The 26,004-nt window shown below is 39.0% G+C and overlaps 1 long non-coding RNA gene across 14 annotated transcripts in view; it reads left to right on the forward strand.

Annotated features, from left to right (window-relative positions):
• LOC140468629 (uncharacterized) overlaps nt 1-18,750 on the forward strand; it is a 57,243-nt gene extending 38,493 nt beyond the window's left edge. For 13 of the 14 annotated variants that reach the window (XR_011955738.1, XR_011955735.1, XR_011955736.1 and 10 more), the window contains 2 exons: nt 10,725-10,794; nt 12,998-18,750. This is a non-coding gene — a long non-coding RNA (uncharacterized lncRNA). Of the gene's footprint in view, nt 1-10,724; nt 10,795-12,664; nt 12,726-12,997 lie in introns of all 14 variants that reach the window. The other variant, XR_011955744.1, reaches the window with a different exon arrangement.
• Nucleotides 18,751-26,004: the final 7,254 nt, after the last annotated feature.

Consider the following 26,004-nt stretch of genomic DNA (forward strand, 5'->3'; position numbering starts at 1 on the left):
AATGTGGTGATCAAAACGGCACACAATCCCCGAAAGGTGGCCTGATCATAGTTTTATTATCACTCCCCTGACTAAAGAAGGCAAGCCTGCCATTCACCTCCTTCACCACTTTCAGGGATCTTTCAGCTTGCAACTGAAGATCCCTCTGTATATCAGTGTTGCTCAGGACCCTTCCGTTTATTGTACAAATTCCTCTTGCTTTGTGTCTTCCAAAATGCATCACCTCACACTTGTCTGAATTAAAATATATCTGCAATTTCCCCACAAAACTTTCTGACTCATCTCTTTCTTGCTGTATCCTTTGACATCATTCTTCACGATTCACAACTTCAACAGTTTGTGCCATCTACAAACTTGCTAATTAAAACGTTTACATTTTCAAACTTTTCATTTATATATATTACAAGCAACAGATGTCCCAGCTCTGACCCTTGTGGAACAGAGGCACTGGTCACAGACCTCCAGCCAGCAACATACCCCTACACAACTGTTACTGGAAGAAATATCAAAGAGGAGCCTTGAGTTCTGTGCTGAGCACCACGACCAATGTTTATTCAGAGCTCCTTACTAATACAGGATGGGAAAGGTCCCTCTCTGGCTCCCCCAGATAAGTCCAGCATTTTGATGTGTTTACTTCATACGATCCCCCTGACCTGAACTCCAGAGTTTGGAATGTCAGCTCGGATATTTCCATGTTTCCTTTCCCAGTCTCTGATTCTCTCAGCTCATGCGGCTGCTTTGCCAGTTCTTTCACAAATGGTTTAACCCTATCCTTGTCATTGCACATCTCCGGCCCTCCCACTACCACACATCTCCAGCCCTCCCACTACCACACATCTCCAGCCCTCCCACTACCACACATCTCCGGCCCTCCCACTACCACACATCTCCAGCCCTCCCACTACCACACATCTCCGGCCCTCCCACTACCACCCATCTCCGGCCCTCCCACTACCACCCATCTCCGGCCCTCCCACTACCACCCATCTCCGGCCCTCCCACTACCACACATCTCCAGCCCTCCCACTACCACACATCTCCAGCCCTCCCACTACCACACATCTCCAGCCCTCCCACTACCACACATCTCCGGCCCTCCCACTACCACACATCTCCGGCCCTCCCACTACCACACATCTCCGGCCCTCCCACTACCACACATCTCCGGCCCTCCCACTACCACACATCTCCAGCCCTCCCACTACCACACATCTCCAGCCCTCCCACTACCACACATCTCCGGCCCTCCCACTACCACACATCTCCGGCCCTCCCACTACCACACTGCTCCGGCCCTCCCACTACCACACATCTCCAGCCCTCCCACTACCACACATCTCCAGCCCTCCCACTACCACACATCTCCAGCCCTCCCACTACCACACATCTCCAGCCCTCCCACTACCACACATCTCCGGCCCTCCCACTACCACACATCTCCGGCCCTCCCACTACCACACATCTCCGGCCCTCCCACTACCATACCCTGTGGTATCTGCATAGTCCATCCAGTCACTAATTCAAAGGGGGACTGTCCCGTCCCCTTTGCTGGGGTTGTCCTCAGTTTTATTAGGCTGCTAAATAGTACTCTAACCCATCGCTGTCCTGTCTCTGAGAGAGCCTTAGTCAGACTAGCTTTCAGTGTCTGCGTCATTCCTTCTACTGTCCCAGAGCTCTGGGGGTGGTATGGGGGATGGGATTTCTGTTCAGTACCAAACAGGGCACATAGCTAAAGAGCTATGTTCCCTGTAACATTTGTCCCTTGGTCAGAATCTGCAGGGGAATGCTTCCACCCATTGAGTAAACCTATTTACTAAAACCCAGCAGGACTTCCTTCCCTGGGATTGGGTGTGTGTGTAAAATCCATCTGTAATTGTTCCCATGGGCCCCTGGGTCCCTGCTGCTGCCTCCATTTTATTGCTTTCCCTGGCTCACACTGTGAACAGACTACACACCTTCGACAAAACCTTGCTGTATTTCTCCCTGTTCCAGGCAAGGATTGTAGTGGATCATCTGATATTGCATTTTATCCTCCCCAATATGGGCCAGCCCATGATATGTTTTTAATAATGTTTGTCTTATACAGTGTAGTGGCACTGCTGGATCATCCAGACTCTGACGTGTCCTATTACTGCCCCACCCTTTTCCCATTCCTGTTTCTGCTGTTGTGGGACTGTTTCTGGGAATATCTTTAAACCTTCCTCTCTCACTTCTGTAGCTACGGCCATTGCCATCTCCTCAAATGTCTGCACTATTTCAGTCAGTATTTCACCTATAAGATTATTAAAGGATTGGACACTCTGGAGGCAGGAAGCAAGTTTCTGCTGATGGGTGAGTCCTGAACCAGAGGACAAATTTTAAAAATAAGGGGTAGGCCACTTAGAACAGAGTTGTGGAGAAACTTCTTCACCCAGAGATGGTGGGTATATGGAATGCTCTGCCCCAGAAGGCTGTGGAGGCCAAGTCTCTGGGTACTTTCAAGAAAGAATTGGATAGAGTGATTAAGGATAGTGGAATCAAGGGTTATGGGGATAAGGCAGGAGCAGGATACTAATTGAGGATGATCAGCCATCATCATAATGAATGGTGGTGCTGTCTCGAAGGGCAGAAGGGCCTACTCCTGCACCTATTGTCTATTGTCTATTCACCTGCCTTATCCACAAACTTACTGCCCCATTGGTGTGGGGTTTTGACTACCTTGTGAGCTCTAATTCTCATTATTGCTGCTTCACTGGGAAAGTTAGCTGCTTCCACTAACTCTCTGACCTGTCCTTCATGCTCTACGTGCCCACAGACAGGGTGATTTACCCTCACCGAGCCCAGGCTATCACTTGGTCATGAACTATACCAAAGGCATGCTGTCTCTCTGTGTATATGCTGACTGCCTGACACCTGGCTAATGTCCGCGCTTCTGTCAGGGCTCGTGATGGTTCTGCCATTTCTGGGTAATTCTCCAAAAAAGTCCTCCAATAATTAAACAATCCTAAAGTTTGCCTTATCCCCTTCACAGTGTGCGGGTGGATAGTTTTGAAATCATGGTCTTTCGTTTCACTGGGATTGTCCCCCTCCGTTCCTGATTTGATCTTCCTGATGTGATGTCCCAGGTACATCTCTCCCTACCTTCCCACGCTCTGTGGGTTAATTTTAAGCCCGGCCTGCCTGACCTGACCCAATACTCTATGTAATATCCGGATATGTTCTTTCTTCACCAACTGAGGCAATGAGGTGTTTGTAAGATTAAATCGATGCACTCCATCAGCCATATATCGGTGGGATATACTGGAATATTATGAGGTCCCTGAGGTAACTGGATCCAGGTCTACTGCTTTCCTCAGACAGTAAATACTAGCTTATTCTGACCGTTCTAGGTCCACAGTAACCCATTCACAATATCAAGGGCTGAGACTGTATCCTGTTGCAATTTTAATCCATTAAATAAAGTGGTGTGGTTCACTACTGTAGGATACTCTTTAGTGGCAGATTTACTGAGGGAGGTCTAATCAATAGTGAGGTGGGATGAGCTGTCCGGCTTCTGTGAGTTAGTCTGGGATACTGTTGGTCTGACTATTCCCTGCTTCTCTCAATCTGTTACTGTCACAATTATTGCCTTCTCAGCCCCAGCTTTAATGGGATCCAGTTTGGGTGGGGAGTGAGAGGGCCCTCGATCTTTACAGGATCTACAGATAATAACCCACATTCCTGTTTGAGTTACCCGCCCTGCTGTTTGGGTCCTAGCTATAACTCCCCAGATTCTGAGACTGTTCCAGTCTCCCTGCAAGGTAACTACTCTGGAGATGTCGCCTCTCCTTTGCTTCCTGTCCTGGGCCTGGCCAGATTGTACCCATATTAGAGTTTGTGCCTCTACATCAATAGTTGCTCTGAACTGTTCTAAAATGGCAACTTCCAGAATGGTCCCTTCCTCAGTTTCACACTCCCATATCTGAATATATTTTGCCATATCGATGATCTGCATTGGGACAGATTTATTTCATCCAGCTTCCTTGATTCCCTCTCCAACTGCTCTCATTTTAGTAATTGAGGGGTGAGGGGCAAATCCGTTTCGGTAACTGATATAGATGCTCCTTTTATTAATATTTGTTCTGCTGGTTCCCAAACACAGCGTCAATGAATATTCATGTGCCTACGTGAACACAGGCACACACACAATGTGAACATCTATCTCCCTCTCTCTGCCTACGTTCCTTGTCTATGTGCCCTTTCCTGCTTCCCTTGTAACATTGTGGGTCTGGTTACCCTCCCTGTACTGCAGTACCCTCCCTGTACTGTACTACCCTCCCTGTGTTTCTGAGTTTGTCTCAGCTCTCATGGCCCAATTCAGAATGTGATCAGAATGATCTCCCACTGGCAGTCCCACGTTTATAATTACAGTTAAATAGGGTCCCATGTCATCTGTTAAATACATCAAACCTATTTCATCATCACAGGTTGGGGTTTGGTAATCCCCCGTGGTCCTTACACACCTCAGGCTTCCTCTCTGTATGAGCCTCGATAATACCCTTGGTTCCCTGAGACACCAAGGTTATTTTAGCCCATTCAGTCTGTCCCCTCCCCAGTGTATCCCTGTAATATCTGTGAATGCCTGGAGGCACTCATCGGCTGTGCACTGGGGGGGGCTCAAACCCTCACCCACTCATTGCAGAGACAGGTTCTGCTGTACACGTCCGGGCATCTTGGCATCAAGGATTTTGGCCTAACACCATCATCGGTGAGACTGTACCTCAACTAATTCATCCATATTGTCCCAATAAGGCCCGTTATTACCATTTCTCTATCAGGCTGGGTGTTAACACACCAACATCTGTTATTCAGCAGGTGAACGGTTCATGTTTGGTTTCTGTCAGTTCCCTTTGTTGCTCCCTACTGTCTGTCCAAGTTGACCTTTGATGCCCAGTGGTGCCACAGACACGGCCTTCTGGACCTTATAGGGCGGTGGGTCATCCCACCCATTGTCGTCCCTCTGTCCATACGTGGATGCTTTGTCATCTAACCCGTTCCAGTCAGTGTCACCATCCTCACTGCCTTCTGAGGACAGCGGGGCACTCGGTACCTCCCCCACTGTAACTACCACCTGGCCCTTTGGCTTTAAGGCCTCACGTCAGAGAGCCACCACCTTCACTTGTTCCTGTTTCCCATAATAATTCAACACATCCTGTCATTCCTGGAATAACACAGAGCAAAATGTGAATTTGGTTTTACTTGAAATATTAATAATTTGACATTCACTTTACATATCTTTAAAGGTGAAAATTCTACTCTGATTATTTAAGTGAATTTAACATGATCATACAGTGAAAATAACCCTCATAATCAACGATAATGAATGAACTGAATAATATGTGATTATTTGTACAAGTTCTTGCATTGAAAATTCAATTTTATTTAATGTTTGTCACCCATTACACCATGGGCATTGTTATTAGGGAATAAAGTAATGGAAGGATATCAGAGAAAATAAATAGACTTGAATTTTAGCTTCACTGGAATAATGAACCGAAACAATATTTGGAAATATGGGTAAACTACATAACAAAGTTTCCAGTGTCATTATTGACGTGAAAACTATTTTAGTTTGCTAGTTGTTTTGCACTAAGAATAATTGGAACTGAATTGTGATTATGAATTGACCATTTAAAATATATTTTAAAGAGAATAGTCATATATATTTTTTGGAGGAAATTAGGAAAGTAAATAAATATGTATACATTGGTATTAATAGTTTTAAAATGTTTAGAAGTTGACTGGGTTTATTTGATTGAGAGAGGCTGCATGATTATTAAGACTAATTCACCTTTTTCATTGCATTGTTGGTTTCACTAGAATCTGTTGTGGTCTAAGCTCTTGTTGTGTGCAATGGACTGTCACTCATAGCTTAATTAACCTGCGAGTCCCTGATCAGGTTTCCTTTGTCTGTAAGACAGTCTGTAAGTTTGGGGAACACCTGCTTTTCTGAGGGGAAACAGAGATTCTTTTCAAAGGAAATAAGTGGCAGTTCTCACTGAGAATGTTTTCTACCACACACCATAAACAGGGAAGGGTTTTTCTGAAGAATTTCATTGTCTATCTATAAACTGATGGTACCTGTGTTTGTCAGTTTGTGGAGGATTCAGCACATTTGTTCTGAGCTGTTTTTATACAAGCAGTTGGCTCATTCTGTCTTTGCCAAAAATGTTGTTTACTTTCCCCTTTTACTGTGATTCTGCAGGTTAGAATATTCTGAGAGTCAATAATGTCCAATAACTGAACATTGAATGATTTTGACTCTAACAGAGCAGTGGCCTTGTTTTCAGCTCATTATTCACTTTCCATTTCCTGCTTGTGTTGAATGTTACAGAAACAGGCTCTGAGCAATGTTTCCATTCACTTGTGTTGGAGTCACTGTCAGCCACGTGGTCAGTCAGTTTCAGGCTGATGGATCAGTTTCTCTGTCCTATTAGATGGTGGTCACTTGCTCAGTTTCCGATGGCTCACCTGAGCGTCAGTCCATCAGCTGCTGAAACCCTGCATCCAGCATTTGTTCCCTCTCACAGTGACGACTCCAATACAGTCCCAGCTTGTCTCCCACATTCACCTCCACATCCTCATGATCACCTCAGAATCTACTGTCTGTGTCCTTTCAGCAAGTTGTGTAAGACACCGACTTCAGTTTTAACCTGATCTATATTATGTTCAGAAAGATCATTTCAAAATGTGGTTCACTGCTTCTTCAGGACCTTCCTGAAGAAGGGCTTATGCCCGAAACGTCAATTCACCTGGTCCTTTGATACTGCCTGACCTGTGCTTTTCCAGCAACACATTTTCAGTTGTAATTGTAGTAACCAGTTAATTACAAGTTACTGACAAAATATTTTAAGAGAAGCTGCTATTGGTGGTGGAAATGCTGCTGGTTGGTATAAAAGAGGGCTTGGGTGAATACTGTACTCGGTTTTGATGAGAAAGTTGAGTAATGTAAGATTCTTTTATCTTTGTTAATAAGAAGAGGCAGAGATTGTAGCTAGGACATCCACAAACATCTACCCTCACCACCACTGATGTTCAGTAGCAGCAGTGCCAATCAAGCGGGCTGCTTTATTCCGATGGTATCAAGTTTCTTGAGTGTTGTTAGGGCTGCACTCATCCAGGCAAGTGGGAGTATTCCATCACACTCCTGACTTGTGCCTAGTAGCGTTTGGACAGGATTTCAGGAGCCAGGAGTTGAATTACTCTTGTAGCCACTGTGTTTATGTGGTGAGACCAATTCCGTTCCTGATCAATGATTATTCACAGGATAATGTTGATAGTGGGTGTTCAGTCATGGTAACACCATCGAATGTCAAGGGATGGTGGTTAGGTTATGTCTTATATGTGATAGCCTGCATTTGTGTGGCATGTATGTTACTTGCCTCCTGTAAGCCCAAGCCTGGATATTGTCCAGATCTTGTTGTACTTGGACTTGGACTGCTTCAGTACCTGAGAAGTAAATTATTTATTAACACTAAATAGTCACGAGATTATGCAAATTCCTTTTTCTATCAAATGTCACTGACTGTATCTTATGGTCACTCTCCTATTCACTTTCATTATCTTTTTATTTTCTTCTTAATTCAGACACAAATGTTTGAACATCGATCAGTATAAAATTACATAAATTAAAATCACATAGCATGTTTCGACAAGTAAACTAATTGAATGAAATACATTACTTCTGTATTGTCTGCATTTTGACAAAAAATAATTCTCTTCAATAACTATTGAATGGCTCATTTATTGTCCTCAATCCATCAATCTAAGTATTATATTTCAGTCTTCAGTTTACCGATCTTAATGTACGTCTAATCAACATCAGAGCAAAGTGATTTTAAAATATTGAGTCAATTTATTTGTTCAGAATACAACATTTATTAGGAATTCACTATCCTTATAATAATTGCAGAATAATTTGTTTGTCTTTCTAATGTGTTTCGTCAGATCCATATATTATTTTAATCCATATTTTAATTTAATCCATTGAAACAATGCGATTGTTTTCAGGTTAACTATCCCACAATGGAACCAATCATTTTGCATGCAAAACGCTTTGTAAACTGACTTTTGCTGTTTTGAATAATCACAGTAATCTCAGCCTTATGAATTCAGAAAACTGGAACGACTTTTCACTGCAATAATTCCTGTTCATGTCTGCACATTGCACAGTCATGTAGCAAAATTAAATTTCTCCTTCTTACAAGTGTACTGATAGATTTTCGAAAATCTAAGTGTTGCTCTATCTAATTATTGTTCAGTTCAGTAGGGGGTATAAATGTGTAATAATGGCTCAGTACATGAAGTAATGTGAAGATATTGCAATGTACAAACTCACAATGATTGTGAATATCAATTTTTATTTTAACCATGGAAACACAGTTGAATTGATTAAATTATATTTCACTTCAATGCTCACATTCATTGTATTTCTAATCACAATAAGAGCAAACTATTTCATGTGACAAAATTATTTAAAATTCATCTCACTTTTTTATGGATACAAAATAGAATTAACACCCGTTTGTTCTTTCCTTGACCAATCACAGTGAAGTTTGAATTGTAGAATGCTAGACTGATACAGCACGGAAACAGGCCATTCAGCCTAACTTGGCATTCCGGCCAAGTTTCCTAAACTAAACTAGTCCCATTTCCCTGTGTTTCTCCCATACCCCTTTGGACGTTTTCTATCCAATAAACTGTCCAAAAGTCTTTTAGATGTTGTAATTGTACCAGCCACTGCCCTTCCTCTCACAGCTCATCCCAATATGTGAAAAACAGTGTGGAAAAGTTGCCCCTCAGACCCCTTTTAAATCTTTCCTCCTCACCTTAAAAATTATTTACACCGTAGAATCTTTAAGACTGCAAAGTTATTAAAAGTTGAGAGGTATTTAGAAGCAGCATAATACTTTATTCATACTTTATCGGTGTTCAAACATTTGTGTCTGAATTAAGAAGAAAATAAAAAGATAATGAAAGTGAATATGAGAGTGACCACAAGATACAGTCCATGACATTTGATAGAAAAAGGAATTTGCATAATCTCGTGACTATTTAGTGTTAATAAATAATTTACTTCTCAGGTACTAAAGCAGTCCAAGCCCAATTCATACTTTAATCAGTGATGTGAAGCAAATACATTCAAGATGTTGTGATCATTATAATGAACAACAGTTACAAGTTGAGACAACGTTGGTTGAAAAGCAATTCAGTCGACACTTAGATATTTTCTAATCAACTCTGAGGTGTTTTGACACATCTCTGTTGAAGGTGGGAATTGAACCCATGGCTCCTGGTCTACTAGTACACACATTACCATAATATTCCCATGCAGGAAGGGCAGGACTATAATCACATACTTACTGTGTTTATTCACAGGGAAAACTGCTCAGATATTTATTGTTATAATTGGACTAGGATTGTATTAGACAGTTCCATTGTGTAATGGATAAAAAGAATTAGTAATTTCTAATAATGATGGAACGAAGCAACAATGGTCTTAAATAAACATAAATCTCATGATAATCAAGTAAGTCAATTTGTTTGAAGCAGTTATTCATGTGCATAAGTTAAAATTAACCTGCTTTTTAATGCACATGAATTGGAAATAAAGCATTAGTCATTCAATGTGACTACTCAGCGAAAGACAACTTCCCTCATTTTCAAAAAAATGTGATTTCTAAGAATTCAAGATTTATTGTAAAAGCATAGAACAAACATTTGTTAATTCTGGTTTATTTACACAAGGAACACGTGTAATTTAAATAATGCTTAACATGAAAAATACTTAGCTCTTATTGTAATAATCAGAACTGTAACAATGTTAGAATTGAAGTGAAATACAATCAATACAAGATTGTAAACAAAACTGTGGATGCTGGAAATCACAAACAAACTCAGTAATTGCTGGAAAATAACTCAGCAGGTCTGGCAGCATCTGTGGAGAGAGTTGGGCCCAGTGACCTTTCTTCAGACTGCACTTTTTCTTACAACCAATTCAATCCAGCTAAGATTCCACACTTAAAATTATTTTTGCTAAGATTAAGAGATTGTAGAGTGCAATATTGTTTGTATCAGTTGATGTACTGAGACATAGTTCCACATATACAGCTGGAGATATTGGATTTCAACAATGATTACCGGTTAGATTTTGGTAATAATTAGTTTTAAAATGGCTGATAACAAATTTAAGAATGATGAGAAAACCCCTATTGCAATGTAATTGTGCAATATGTTGGAAAAAAATTAAATATTTATGTGAAAAATAGTTAGCAATTTCTTAATTGATAAGACTGATTAATGATCCTTCCATTAATACGAGAATTCAAATAAAAGAGAATGAGAGAGTTAAAATGAGTGTTGGGTGAGAGAACTTTGGTTGATTGCAGGTGTGTTGACCTGAAAAGAATGTCAATGTTTCATTATGATACTGGCCTTAATAAATAATGGATTGATCGAAAATGTAAATCTCATGATGGTGTGATAATTGAAATGACAATTAAATAATATTTAATGTGAGAATGCAACACTTAAGATGATACAATATTTTCAAAGCAGTTTGTACTGGATAATGAATTAAAATATTGGGTTAATTTTTTAAAAAATCTCACTTTAGAAGATTATTCATCAGAATTATTCTGTCATTGAAAAAACCTCATTTCTTCAAGAATTCTGCATTTACCTCATTTTCTGTCTTTTATCCACAGGGATCTGTACTGGAACCCTTCTGTTTGCGATGCAATTATATAGAAGTGACATGGATTAAAATCTAATTGGGTGAGTTAATAAGTTTGCAGATGATATCACGTTCAGTGCAGTTGGGGACAGTGTAGAGTGTTGTCAAATAATGCAGCAGGAAAAAGAGAAATTGCAGATATGGGCAGAGTAATTAAAGGTGAAGTTTAATCCATACAAGTGTGAGGTGTTTCACTTTGGAAGCTCAAATGTTAAAAAAAAGTAGATAGTTAATGGCAGGACCCTAACAGCTTTATTATTCAAAGGGATCTTGACGTTCAAGACCATAGCTCCCTGAAAGTGACCATGCAAGTAATTAGGTGGTTAGGAAGGCAAATGGCATGCTTGCTTTTATTGGTCAGGGAACTGGTTACAAGAGTCAGGAAGTCATGTTGTAACATTTTAACACTTTGGTTAAGGCATACTTAAAGTATTGTATTCACTTTTGTTCGCCATGTTCCAGGAAGGGTATGGATGCTTTGGAGAGGGTACAGAGGGCATTTACCAGGATGCTGCCTGGATTTGGAGAAGCGAGAAAAATTCAGATTGCTTTTTTGTGAAGTGGCGGAGACTGGGGGAAGACTTGATGGAAGTCTGTACAATCATTAGATACGTAGATAGGGTTGACGGTCAGAAAGTTTTTCCCAGAGTTGAAGCGTCAAAAACTACGTGACATGTGTTTAAGGTTAGGAGGGAAAGTTCAAGGGGCATGTAAAGGGCAATTTGTTTTGTACACAGGGAGTGATTGCTGTCTGGAATGGACTTTCAGGGTTGGTGGTGGAAGCAGATACATTAAGGCTCTTTAATGTTCATTTCGATAATTTGGAAGGATATGAACCAAGGGTAGGCAGAAGGGATGAGTTTCTTTTGCATTATGTTCAGCACAACATTATGGGCCAAATGGCCCATTCCTGTGCTGTACAGATCTTTGAGAGAAAGCTAATGTCTATCTCATATGACATTTAATCTAATCAATATTTAGCCACTGGTGTCAGAAATAGGAAGGAAATAAGTAGATAACGAACTTGACTATAATCTAAAAATATAGTCAATTAAATTTACAGAGGTAATTTTTTTATATTTGTTCTGAATTATCAGATTAGCAACTTTGATGGAGATGTGTTTAAATTGTTTGCAGTTATTGATGTTCTGACCCAAAATTACCCTTGTTAAACTGAAGATTGGACCAGAAACCTGTTAGAAAACTTGAAAATATTCAGTAAGGTGCGATGCACATCATAATTTCTTACTGCCTATACTACAATAACAAAATCTTTCAGGTCTACACCAAAAAGCATTGATTTGCAGCCAATGCTCATTATAAATATCTGAATGCTACTCGTTTCAACAATCAAAGTAATCTCAGCCTCATTTATAAAGAGATATCTTAGACATTTCACTAATAATTACTGTTTATGTTGACACATTGCTCGTTCAAACATTAATGAGATTTCTCATTAATATTCAGTTCAATGATAGCATATTAATAATTTAGTTATTAATATCTAATAATTGATCAATCCAGTAAGGGATATAACAGTGGAATTATGGCTCAGTACATTAACTGATGGAAAGATATTGTTGTGTTCACTCTCCCAATTATTGTGAATATCGATGTGTATTTTGATTTGATTTGATTTTTCTTCAACATGAAGTTTTATTGTATTTCTGATCACAGTAATAGTTAAATTTTTTAAAGCTAAAAAAATTCAAATTTGTGACTTTTTTGTCAACAAGAAAAAAGAATTTACATGCGTATGTTCTTTTCTTTATCAGAGTAAATTTTGAATTGTTGGAAGTTATACATATGTGTAAGGAAGGGGAGCTGCCTGCAGCTGAATAGTCACATTGAATGATTTTTTATTGCGATTACATCCTGCTGCTAATCATTCTAGTTATCTTTTCATTTCAGGAAAAACTGCTTTAAACATATTCCACAGTTGTATTTTGCATGAATTTACAATAAGCGCATGGTATGTGTATTTATCTTTCTTTCATTTCCATGATTTTAATTTTTAAGTAAGAGCATATGTGCTTACTACCATATCACAGCAAACCCGTTTGGAAATATTGAATCACTTAATGTGTCAGTGTTCTAAAATAGATTACCAATTCATTGTTAGTCCAACAATCACACAGTAATTTAATTTAGGTTTTGTAACAAATATCGTGAGATTCACATTTCAATTTAAATCATTATTTCATAGTGCCAATTTTACTAAGAAAAAATTATCTTTTATTCCAGGTCAACACAACCACAAACCAAGCAATGATCCCTCATCCAACACTGACAGGAAATATCTGATATCTTCTCACTTGAATGTTCACAGAAATCATTGGATTCATATTCAGCCTTACAAATGAAGATACATCTGATTGTTTTCGACTCCAATTCTACATGTTGCGGATTGTAATATGACATTTCTAATCATTTTAAGTTTACAGTGACTAGTTTTAACACTAATTGTTACTTATATCTAATATGTAATCATTGATCAAATCAGTATAGTCGGCTTTAAGTGTGGAATTAAGTCTCAGTGACATAAGCATATTGCATGGTACAGTTTCCTAATGGTAGAGAATGTTGATTTTTATTTTAATGCTGAAATCCTTATTGATTTGCTGCTGTAGGGAAGCCCTGAGCAGCCTGCCTTGGAATTAAAACACAAAATGGTGGAGGGGAGATAAATAAGACCAACAGTGTGTTTCAGTCTTAAGTTCAAAAAAGAACATTTTGCACAATCCTACTCCAATTCCATAAGTATGCCATTCCAGACAGTCATATTCCAGATAGTGATAAGAGAATGCAGGCATACAGAAAAATGACCAACCCTGACTTTCATTAATGAAAGAATAATTGTCCCAGTGAATGAATAAACACCAACTGCAGGATAGAGCCCAGCTAACTTCCACAGCGGCTGTCAGGGAAACAGGCAGGGTTTGATTGTCAGAAATAGTTACTATTTTAAAATTGCTCAGAACATTTAAGACTTTTCTAATTACATATTCTTGAGAATTGTAAATAAGGCATAGTGAGAGGCCCAAAGGACTGCAGAAATTAATTTTGTAATGTGAGGAAATAAAATGCACAGAGATCCCAAGGCCTGGAGATTATAGCACCTGTAAAACACCATGAACCAATAGGAAATTCGGACTATCCATATTGATGTTCATCCAAGATTAGGTGTTCTACAGGATTGGGTGTCTGTATCATGATGGAACGACTGTAACCACATTGCATGTGGACATTGTAATACAGAAGGTGTGTAAAAATACTGCTTTTTACTGTACACATTAGTGTGTCATGGACCTCCCTTCCTAGATTGGCCTCGGGGGGATGATCCCTGCATTAACTGATTGCAGCATGAGTAAACATCTTCCACTTGCCTGAGTTCGGCCTATCTCCTCAGTCTTCATTCCCTGTCAGGGGAAATCACTCCTACAGCTATGGTGACATTTAAATTCAATACAAACACTTATTATCTGTGAAATTATTCCTTGCAGAGCGATATCATTTTCATGTTAATTTTTTAAATTTTTGTTTTCAAGAAAACAATGGAGGAACATCCATTTGTTATTTAGTTCAACTTATACTAAATTTTAAATTATTGACAGGACTACACATGGGGGTGGTGGGGGGAAGAACGATTCTTCAGCTCAAATGTCACATTAAGTGACAATTTCCATTTTTCAAATCATGTGACCTCCAAAATGATATTTATTTTAATTTCATTTTGAGGTAGTTTTATTTTCTTCCAATATTAGTTGTCAATGAACAATAATCACACAATTATTAGTTTTTTTTGCTACAAAATGACTCCCTGTACCAAATGTCATTGACTCGATGTTTAGTGCATAATAATACCCACTTTCCCATCCTCATTATTTTCTTCCTCGTTCTGACATTTATCTAAACATTTATCATGATAAAAGTTACATTAATAAAATAGACATGAACCGACCAAAAAAAAGTTGAACGATGTTCAATTGTTGCTGAGATTTTTTAATTATTAAAGCCACGTTTTATATTTTAATTTTCAGTTTATTTATCTTAATGAATAGACAATCGACATCAGAGCAAAGTGCATTCAAAATATTAAGTCAATTTATCTATCAGGATTTTAGAAACAATTATCAATTACAATAATTACGCAATACTTTAACTTAGGCTTTATAACAAGTACAATGTGCTTTTAATACCTTCCATATTTCTTAGTGTGAGTGCTACAACATTAAAACTTGTTTGATAAGGCCAATACGCCCACAAAAGACCAATAATTGCCATTGCAACATCATTTGTAAGTATCTGACTTTTGCTCATTTGAAAGATCACAGTCTTCTCAGCCATTGAAATTCAGAGAACACCAGTTAATTTACACTGCAATATTTCTCTTCATTTCTGAACATTACTCAGTGGAATAGTAAGAGGAGATACCTCATTATTCTTAAATTCATTAATAAAATATTTCAAATCGATTTGTTGCCAAAACGTAATAATTGTTCAATTCGGTAAGGGGTGTACATGTGGAACTATGTTTTCATATAATAACTAATGCAAGGACATTGCAATGCACAATCACTCAATCATTCTAAATATTGCTTTTCATTTTAAACTTGGAAACACTTTTGAATTGATTTGATTAGAAATCACTTCAATGTTAACATTTATTGTGTTTTTAATCACAATAACAATTGAATATTTTTCACGTGCAAAATCATTGAATTCCCCATGAATTTTTTGAAGCACACAAAAAAGGGTTGGCATCTCTCTTCTTTCATTAAACAACCACAGGAAATGGTGACTTAGAAATCGTGTATTTTAGAAAGAATGAAAGTTGTCTTCAGCTGAATAGGCACATTGATTGACCAATTCATCATTTTGTTCCAATTTACGTGTAGATCAAAAGCATTGTAATTTGCATTTCTGAAAATGTGGAACTTATGAACATATAGAATAATTATATTCATTTTTATTTATAATGCACAGTAATCACACAATTCTGTCAAGTTGTCGTTCCACAAGTGATCATAAAAATCATGTTAAATTAAGACATTTGTTAACTCCCATCATTATTGTAAATTACTACTGAATTTTCAGAAGATTGTACACAGTATCCAACCATTTAATTCCAATCCAATTATCGCAATAAACATCTGATTAGTTTTCAGCCCTGCCCAGCCTGGTTGGGAATGTTATGAAGGAATCTAGTGCAACTCTGGTCGTGTATCTGTTACCAGACCAGAGTTGTCTGGTCGTGTCTCTGTTACCAGACCAATTTCAATTCCCACCTTGCACAGAGCTGTGCCAGAGCAGCTCTGAATGTTGAGAAGAAAATATCTAAGAATCGAATGAATTGCCTTTCAATTCAACATGAGATATGTTTTCATTTGTTGTTCATTCCAATAATCACAGTATCTGCTATATATATTCTTCAGTCCGCTAATAACAGAATGTATCTAATTACACTCAATAATATTCTTTGCAAAATATTTGATAATGTTGCATTCACAAAGATGAAATATGCAAAGTAAAGATAGAACTTGATGCTTCAAAGGTATAAATATTAGGAAAAAATTAAGTTATTCTTCAGTTAAATAAACAAATGCCACTTCCTACTATATATCAATTTTTAGTTATTGATCTGTTTATGAGTTGTCTGAAATTTGTTTTTAGTTTTCCATTCATCTATTTATATTGAATGTACGATTGAAATGTTCTGAAAATATCCGAGTGCATTCATTTGAAAATTGAATTTGCATATTTCTCTCTAATCCAGTTTATTGCATGATGACTTAACAGTGTTTTGTTCAGCAAACCTCCTGAATTCCGAAAAATTGTCTAATCTTAAATAAGATCTTTCACACCCAGTTATCAGTCTGTTCCTAATTCATGTAAATATCTAAATTTATTGAAATCAATGTTCACACAAAACAGTGCACATAAAGCGACACAAAGATATTCATCATCAGCTGATTACTATTCAGTGGAATAACCTGAGTAAGTATCTTATTGTTCCTAGGACAAATGACAACAATAAACATTTATTTACTATTCTATGCAGTTAATGCAATTGAGGTGCTATATTTCAGCTCAGTCGTTAATGTTGATTTATATTGTTTAAACCAATAATTCTACTTTATCACAGATATTGACTATACTACAATAATGTTGTAAAGCAAATCTTTGTCAATCTAACAATCTTTAAGCTCCTTTTTTGTTGTGTGTGTACAAGAGACAATTCAAATTATAACCATTTTTATTACAAATTGAACAAATACTGCATTTTAAATTTGTGAACTTCCCACATTTTTGCAAAAGGGTTAGCCTTCACTGTATATGTCACATTTAAAAACCTGCTATTTCAAATAATGAGTGCTACAAAATGATTATTGTTTTCATTTCATTGTGAGAAAAGAACTGCTTTGACCATGTTGATTTTTTTGGCATTTCTATTCCAACATTATTCATCATTGTACAAAAATGACAATATTATTAAAATCACATATACGCTACATGTCATTGACTACATTGTTCAGTTTCAAGCTCACTTTCATGACTTACGAATTCTCTTCCTAATTCTGACACAAATCTTTCAACATTGATCATAATATTGATCATTTAATTGATGTAACATATCTCTACAAGGAATCCGTCTAATGGAAATTCACAATTCTTGTATTACGTACATTTTTTACTTAAAAAAAAGAAGAATTTTGCTCAATAATCACTGAATGGCTCATTTTTCTTCAATCCATAAAGCTAGGTACAATGTTTTATGCCTCAATTTACTGATCTTAATAAATATCCAATCAACATCACAGCAAAATGCTTTTGAAATATTGATTCATTTTAATTCTTCAAAATACAGCATTCATTATCAAGTCAGTGCCATTACAATAATGGCACAATTATTTTTAAATAAGTCTTTTGAACACATACAATGAGATTCACATTTAGATTTAATCCATTATTTCTGAGTACTAATAGTACAGTATGAAAATGCCTTTATTTTTCAGGTCACCTACCCCATCCAACGTCATTGCAAGTATCTGATGTTAGCTCATTTGAATGATCACGGTCATCTCAGTCTTAAAATTCAGGAAAATGTAATTACTTTTAACTGAATTAATACCAGTTCATTTCCAGACATTGCTCAATCACTTGCAAAAAGAGATTATTCATTATTCTTTAATGCATTGACAGACTTTGATAATTCAATTGTTGCTGATTTAGAATAAAAATAATAATTATTCAATCTAGTAGGTCGCGCAAATGTGGATTTACGGCACAGTATATGAACCACTGCAAATGTATTGCAGTGCACAATCTCTCAATCATTGTAAATATCAATTTTTATTTTATCTGTTGAAACATAGTTGAATTCAATTGATTATATTTGACTTCAATGCTCACATTTATTGTGTTTGTAATCATAACACAGCTTACGGATGTTTCATGCAACAAAATCAAATGAAAAAGAATTAACATCTCTATTCTTTCATTCAACAATGGCAATAAATTTTCATTTTTTAAATTTTGAACATTTTGGAAAGAAGGGATGTTGTCTTCAGTTGAATTCTTGCAATGACTCAACTAATTCACAGTGTCCGCTACTTATTCTCTTTGGGTTCCTATGAAAAGAAGTTAACTAGTTATTCTGGTTGTAATTTCCTGGAAAATATTTGACAAATGTTGTGGTTTTAAAGGTGACAAGACTAAGTGCTCGTAAGTCATCAGTTATTTTGTTAGAAACAGCTTGATTCAAACATTTCGAACACAGACACACACATACACACACACACACACACACATTGTTATTCTGCTGTGTAACAAGAGGGAAAACAAGTCGCTTTCTTCGGCATTAAGTAAATATATGCCACTTCCAATTATTCATTAGTCAGCTAATTACCTACATTTGTCATTAAAAATTGCAATTCGTCGAAACATTGTTATGAACTTTGATCAAATTAAACTTTTAATTATTGTTTATTCATGAATTGGCGGGATTTTGTATTTTTTATTTTCATTACACCTATTCGTATTGAATGCAAGATTGACATTCTTTGACAATGCCGGAGAGTGTTCATTTGAAACTTGTTTTTGACGTATCTTTCACTGATTTTACTTATTGCAAAAGATTACATGGTACCTCAGTGGTTAGCAATACTGGCTCACAGCGCCAGGGACATTGGTTTGATTCTCTCCTCGGGGGACTGTGGGGACTTTGCACGTTCTCCCCAAGTCTATGTGACTTTGCTGTGGTGTCCTCCCACAATCCAAACATGTGCAGGTTAGGTGAGCTGGCCATGCTAAAATGCACATTGTGTTCAGGGATATGTGTATTAGTCAGCAGTAAATATGAAGAAATATGATTGGAAAAAGTGTTTGGGTGGGTTACTCTTTGGAGGGTCATTTTATTCAAACAAATGGCCTGTTATCGCACTGAGGTAACAGGGATGCTTTCGTGGCATCGCTAGTATTAAGGTGCAGCCCGAGATATAAGCCACGTTGGAACTGAAACGGAGGAATCTCCAGAGAGGCTGCAGAATGACATCGCATCCATTTGAGTTTCTTTAAATCACTGACGAGCAGGAAAATGTAAACGGCGAGGGCGAGTGGGGAAGTGAGGAAGTTGCAGCTGTGGTGAAAGTCCAACGGTCCTTCTGAGAGTGTAATTTCTTTCATTGCTGTTGCTGATTGAATGAGCCACTAACGTGTGAACTGCTCCAAAATATGATTCAGAACCTCTGGTGCCAATTCTCGCAAGTTGAATAACGACAGACACCTTCCAAATGAGGTCTTTCACAGACGACTTTGGGGTACATTTGACAGACAGACTAGTTGAGGAATCCGTGGTGCACTGTGACACCAGCGCATCAGCTTCTTCCCTGTCTTTGAACCGGGCCGCCTGCGCAAGGAATGCGAATGCGGTACTGCTTTTCATGGATGGATCAGAAGGGGGTAACTACACTCTCAAACAGAATGGCATATGATCAGAACCAGGTTGGAGAAAATCTTTACAATGCTTTGCACTGTTAGTAAATGGAAAATGGAATTGCATTGCATTGCACTACGAGAGAAAATTTATTCAAGCAAACTCGAAAGCAGGTTTGCACATGGGAAAGCAAGCAAGAAAGCTCCGTTCTTGTCTGTCAAAGGCTGCAGTTGAAGAGCAAAGCAGTTTCTGCCCAGTTTCGGACTGGGGACCTTTCGCGTGTACGGCGAACGTGATGATCACTACACTACAGAAACCAGCCTCGGTCGCCCCCCGCCCTGCGGCTCAGTGGCATCCAGCACTGAAAGTTGAAGCCATTCTACCTTTCACCTTTCTGTTTCCATGAGCTCGTTGTTGAATGGGGACTTGTTTAATTTTGGCTATGTGGTGAGCATGGACGAGATACACCGAAGTATCTGTTTCCACGCGGTGTACCCCAATAACGTTGTGTTGCTTACACCTGCTTTAAAGAATTTCGTGTTTGCGGAGCTTACCGTCGCAGTCTGTGGCAAAATCATTTAGTCTGTTGGACTGCTCACGGGAAATGTAGCATTGTGAAACACTGCAGAAACGAACGACACCCTTAATTTTGCTCCGACTGACCATACTCCGTGAAAGTTTCCCAGATTCTCAGTTAAGGATTTTTGCAGCTGGAAGTTACCTCAGAAACCCTGTTAATTCGTAATGGATTGAGCGAATCGCAAAACAGAAAGCATTTAACACGGAACACAAACAAAACTGGAAAACCAAATGCATTTTCAGACACAGCGAGCATGAATGCTAAATGTGAGACAGTCCGGGGGCATGAGCCATAAAGTAATCACACAAATAACAACAGGGCAATTCCAAACTACTCTTTCAAACATACTGGAGACTGAGTGCACCACCACTTCCCAGACAATGCTGCAAAGAGACAAAGAAAGAACATAATAAGAATGGGCCATAAAAAGTGAATTTCACCAATCACAGTCTCGATTAGATTACCTTTCCCTTCCGATGACTCCAGGACGGAAATGACGGAAGTGGGAGAAATTCAATAACATATGACATCGAAATAGATTGGAACGATTTTCTCATTGGCCAGAAAACCAAATAACGACGAGCCGAGTCACCGTAGGACTCTGTTTCGCAACAGCGATGAAATAACAGTCTCCATTCGGTTCCAGTAAAAGCTCAACTTGCCTGGAACTGAAAGCAACAGTAGAGCTGCTTGCGATTTTCCTTGCGGGAGGCGAACACGATCACGACAGCACAGACACTTTGGAAAATTCGGCACTTTCCCACACCGCAGTCAATTCCCCGGGAAGCAAATCCATTTTTCTTCTGTTTTAAACAGAAATGCAGCAGGGATTGAAACAGCATTTTAACAAGCTGTGCTGGCGGAGCTGTTCAGCAGAAACAGCAGCGGTGGGATTCGAACCCACGCCTCTGTCGAGGCGGGAGCCTTAATCCAGCGCCAATGTTTTGCACTGTAAGTAAATGGAATTGCATTACATTTCACAACGAGAGCAGATTTGTTCAAGCAAATTCGAAGGGAAGGTTTGCACATGGGAAAGCAAGTAAGAAAGCTCCGTTCTTGTCCATGTAAAAGGCTGCAGTTGAAGAACAAAGCAGTTTCTGCCCAAATTCGAACTGGGGACTTTTCGCGTGTGAGGCGAACGTGATGACCGCTACACTACAGAAACAAGCCTCGGTCGTCCCCTTATTAGCCATGTGATTGCATAAAGGGTCTGTACTGAGTTGTAATGGTCCATTTTCTATGATTCTTACTCCCTGTATTATCCAAGCAGTTCCATATTGGGCCTGTACTGCGGTGTAATGTTCTATGTTCTCTGAGACTAACTTCCTTTTTTAGCCGAGCGGTTCCACGAAGGGCCTGTATTGCGCTGTAACGCTACATGTTCTATGAATCTAACTCCCTGTATCAGCCGAGCAGTTCCATATTGGGCCTGTACTGCACTGCAATCTTGTATGTTGTATTTGTCAAACATCCTTTATTAGCCGAGCAGTTCCACGAAGGGCCTGTACTTCGTGATAATGCTCCATGTTCTTTGAATCTAACTTCCTGTATTAGCTGAGCGGTTCCATATAGGGCATGTACTGCGCTGTAATGTTCTATGTTGTATTCGTCTAATGTCTGGTGTTAGACAAGGGGTAGCATAAAGGCCTGTACTGCACTGCAATGCTCCATATTCTGTGAGTGTAACTTCCTGTATTAGCCGAGCAGTTCCATAAAGGGCATGTGCTGTAATGCTCCATGTTCTATCTTCTGGTTATCCTAGACCAGTATGGGCCGAAGGTGCTGTCTTGATGCTGTCAGACTCGATGACTCTATGATTCTATGACATTTCCTTTCCCAGATAATGACCTGATAAGGCACTGCAAAGTGTCAAAGTGGTGGAGACAGGCCTTTTCATGAGATTTTATGATGTACAACGAGTGATGGTTTCATCTGAGAATCTGTTATTACAAGAACCAGTTTTGATCGGCTCTATCCCAGTATCAAGTCCACACAGTGAGAGGATGGTGAGGACTATATTCATGACGGTCCCCACAAGTTGATCTTGGGGCCTGTAGGAATCCTAACAAGTATGCTGACCAGTGAATGTTGGCTTTCAGTTATTGGAGTTTAAAAACAATTTGGCTGATTTCGCAATGAATGTATCAAGGAAAGGGTACTCCATTTCAGTGGTGAATTTTAGCATCAGGTGGCGATCATCGAGCTTTATAAAGAAACTCTTTAATGCAGATTCAAATGTCGCAAACATGTCATCTACATGTTGAAGATATGCAAATGGATAGAGGCTAGGTATCATGCCATCAGAGATGTGTTTTGCATGGTTACCAATAAAGATGTTAGGAAGAGTTTTCCCTCGAGAATATCCCATGGCAACACTATCTATTTGGTCAGACACGTTGTTATTGGAACTGAAGTCAACTGCACAAGGTGCTCAGTTCATGTGTATCATAGACTCCCAACAACGTGGAAACAGGCCCATAGGCTTAAGAAGTCCACACCGATCCTCCAGACAGTAAGCCACCCAGACCCATTCTCCTATTACTCTACATTTATCCCAGACTAATGCACCTAACCTTGAACACTATGGGCAATTTAGCACAGCCAATTCACCTAACCAGCACATCTTTGGATTGTAGGAGGAAACCCATGCTGACCTGGGGAGAGTATCCAAAGAGACATGGGGGACAATATTCACACAGACATTTACCCAAGGCTGGAATTGAACCCAGAACCCTGGTGCTGTGTTAACCAGGAAGCCATGATGCCACCAGAAAGGAAAAAAGAGATGATGTTTGGTGAACACTGAATCAGACACAAGTGGTATGTCTGAATTTCAATGGCTTATTTGAACTGTAATAATAATAAGCTGGCAATGTTGAAAGAGCACGTGGGCATGTTGTCACTCTCAGAACGTAGCTCTCATGTGGTCTTCGTAATCATGAGGGACTCCTTCACTGTGCATGTGGAAAACTCATTTAGATATGATTATAATAGTTTCACAAAGTATTCAGCCAATTCAGGCTGTGCAGATTCAGTAACAGATATGATAGGACAGAAAAGGGACATCGATTTTACATGTCATGGGGAACCCAGACTTGGTGGGTGCAGTGAACCGTGAGAACAATTTCTATCATTGGCATCATTCGGCAGGTTACCACCTTCAAACACGCAAGATCAACAGCTGGGTGCATCTGCGCATGCGTTAGAAGCAACAAATATAATTCCGCAGGACCCTGGTTCATGTAGGCAAACAGAATTTTTACAGACATTGCACTTATTCGATAAGAAATGCATCATGGAGACAACCAACCACTGCTGTATCCCCATGCTGACACCCCGACCAATCAGAGTCCACCTATCGGGTCTGAGAATTAAGATTGACGGCTAACTGTTTTTGCTGCAATGCCATTTTAATGATGAGCTAGCCAATCAGCATCACCTTTCACATTTCAACTCCTTTTGCAATGTTTTCGAAACAATAGAACTGGTTGCCACCTGTACGTGAGCAATATTACTGATATAGTTTGCTTGAAAGACTGGGATTACAGTTTGGGATAAGGTTGATCACTTTTTGTTGCCTTAGAAATTCACCGTAAACAGAGTGGCTAGAAATTTGGTGAGTTCAGTGAATCTCTTTCTAAAAGTTCAAATTTGTTTGACTTTGAGACATAACAGCTTAGCTTTAATAAACATTCATTAGTGCACAAAACCCATCCATTCTGCAGCCGAGCTTTGAAACTGTTCTTTTAAGAAATCACCACAATTACAGGAATACTGTGAAGTTCAGAGACACAGAAAAAAACTACACCAACAAAATTTATGCTGGGAGAAAGTGAGGACTGCAGAGGCTGGAGATCAGTGTCAAAAAGTGTGGTGCTGGAAAAGGAACAGATGGTCTTAAGGAAGAGCTTATGTTGGAGACATCGACTCTTCTCATCAGATGCTGCCTGACTGGCTATGTTTATTTAGCTCCACACTTTTTGAACAAAATTATCAATTATAAATTCCACAATTTACATCCCACAGGACCTCAAGTAGTAATCAATGTCATGTTACAGTGCAGAAGGTGGCGGTTTGGCACATCGTTTCTGTTCCAGTTTGTTAAATGTTATCTTTTTTATTAATTTGTGGGATGAGGGTGTTGTTGTCTCAGCCAGCATTTATTGGCCATCCCTAGTGGTGCAAACAGCAGTTCAGATTCCACCACATTGCTGTGGGTCTGGAAAAACATGGAGACCAGACTAGGTAAGGATGGCAATTTCCTTCCCTAAAAGCCATTCCAGAATAAGTTGGGTTCTTCAAACAATCAGCGATGGATTCATGATCATGATTACTCTCATACTTGCAGAATTTTCTGAAATTCAAATTCTATCATCTGCCATGGCAAGATTTGAATCTGGGTCCCCAGCACATTACCTGGGTCTCTGGATTAGCAGTCCAACGATAACATCACTGGGTCATCGCTTGACCTGCAATATTAGATTATACAGAATAGCACTTATTCTCTAAACTGCAGTGAACAGCAGTCCCTGTGTATGCTATACTAAACAGCAATTTCTGAGTATATGAAACAGAAGTCCCCGTGTGTATTACAGAGAGTAGCTGTCCCTGTCTGTATTATAGAGAAGAGCAGATCATGTGCATATTGCCGAGAACATTTGTTCCCATGTATTTTCTAACCCTTTCAAGTTTCATAACATGCTTTGAAGAGAAAGAAAGCCTGATATGCAACACAATAATCCAAAAGTAGCCCAACCAATGTGCTGCACAGCTGCAATATGACCTCTCAACTCCCATATTCAATGCTCTGTCCCATAAAGGAAAACATACTAAACACCTTCTTCACTAACATATCCATCTGTGACTCCCCTTTCAAGGAACTATGAACCGTGTTCCAAGGTCTCATTGGACACTCCCCAGGACCTTACCATTAAGTGTATAAACCCAGTCCTGATTTTCCTTTCTAAAGTGCAGTACCTCTCATTTACCTAAATTAAACTTCATCTGCCACTCCTCAGCTCAGCAGCCCATCTGATCAAGATCCTGTTATACTCTGAGGTAACCTTCATCGCTGTCCACTCCACCTCCAATCTTGGTGTCATCTGCAAATTAATAAATATACCTCTTATGCTCACATTCATATAATTTATATAAATGACAAAAAGCAGTGAACCCAGCACCAATCCCTGTGGCACCCCAATGGTCACAGGGCTTCAGTCTGTAAAACAAACCTCCACCACCACCTCCATCTGTCTTCTAATTTCAAGCCAGTTGTGTATCAAAATGGCTAGATTTCCCTGTATTCCATGTGACCTAATTTTGCTAACCAGGCCACCATGAGGGAGCTTGTCAAAGCCTTCATCAATCCTCTTTGGTGATTCTTCAAAATACTCAATCCAGCTTGTGAGACATGATTTCCCATGCACAAAGCCACATTGACTATCCCTAACCAGCCCTTGCTTAACCGGATGTGTGTAAATCCTATCCCTCAGGATCCCTCCAATAACTTGCCCACAACTGATGTCAGGCTCACCGGTCTATAGTTCCTGAGAATAGCAGGGTATAGCATAGAGAACAACAGTCCCTGTGAAAACAGCAGTCACATTGTATAATGCAGAGAACATGAATCCCTGTGTCTAATATAGAGAACATGAGTCCCTATGTATAATACAGAGAATAGCAATCCCTCTGTCTATTACCAGTGCATGTGTAGAATATAGAGAACAGCAGTACCTG

Source organism: Chiloscyllium punctatum, chromosome 47 (genome assembly GCF_047496795.1).
Source record: "Chiloscyllium punctatum isolate Juve2018m chromosome 47, sChiPun1.3, whole genome shotgun sequence".
NCBI lineage: Eukaryota > Metazoa > Chordata > Chondrichthyes > Orectolobiformes > Hemiscylliidae > Chiloscyllium > Chiloscyllium punctatum.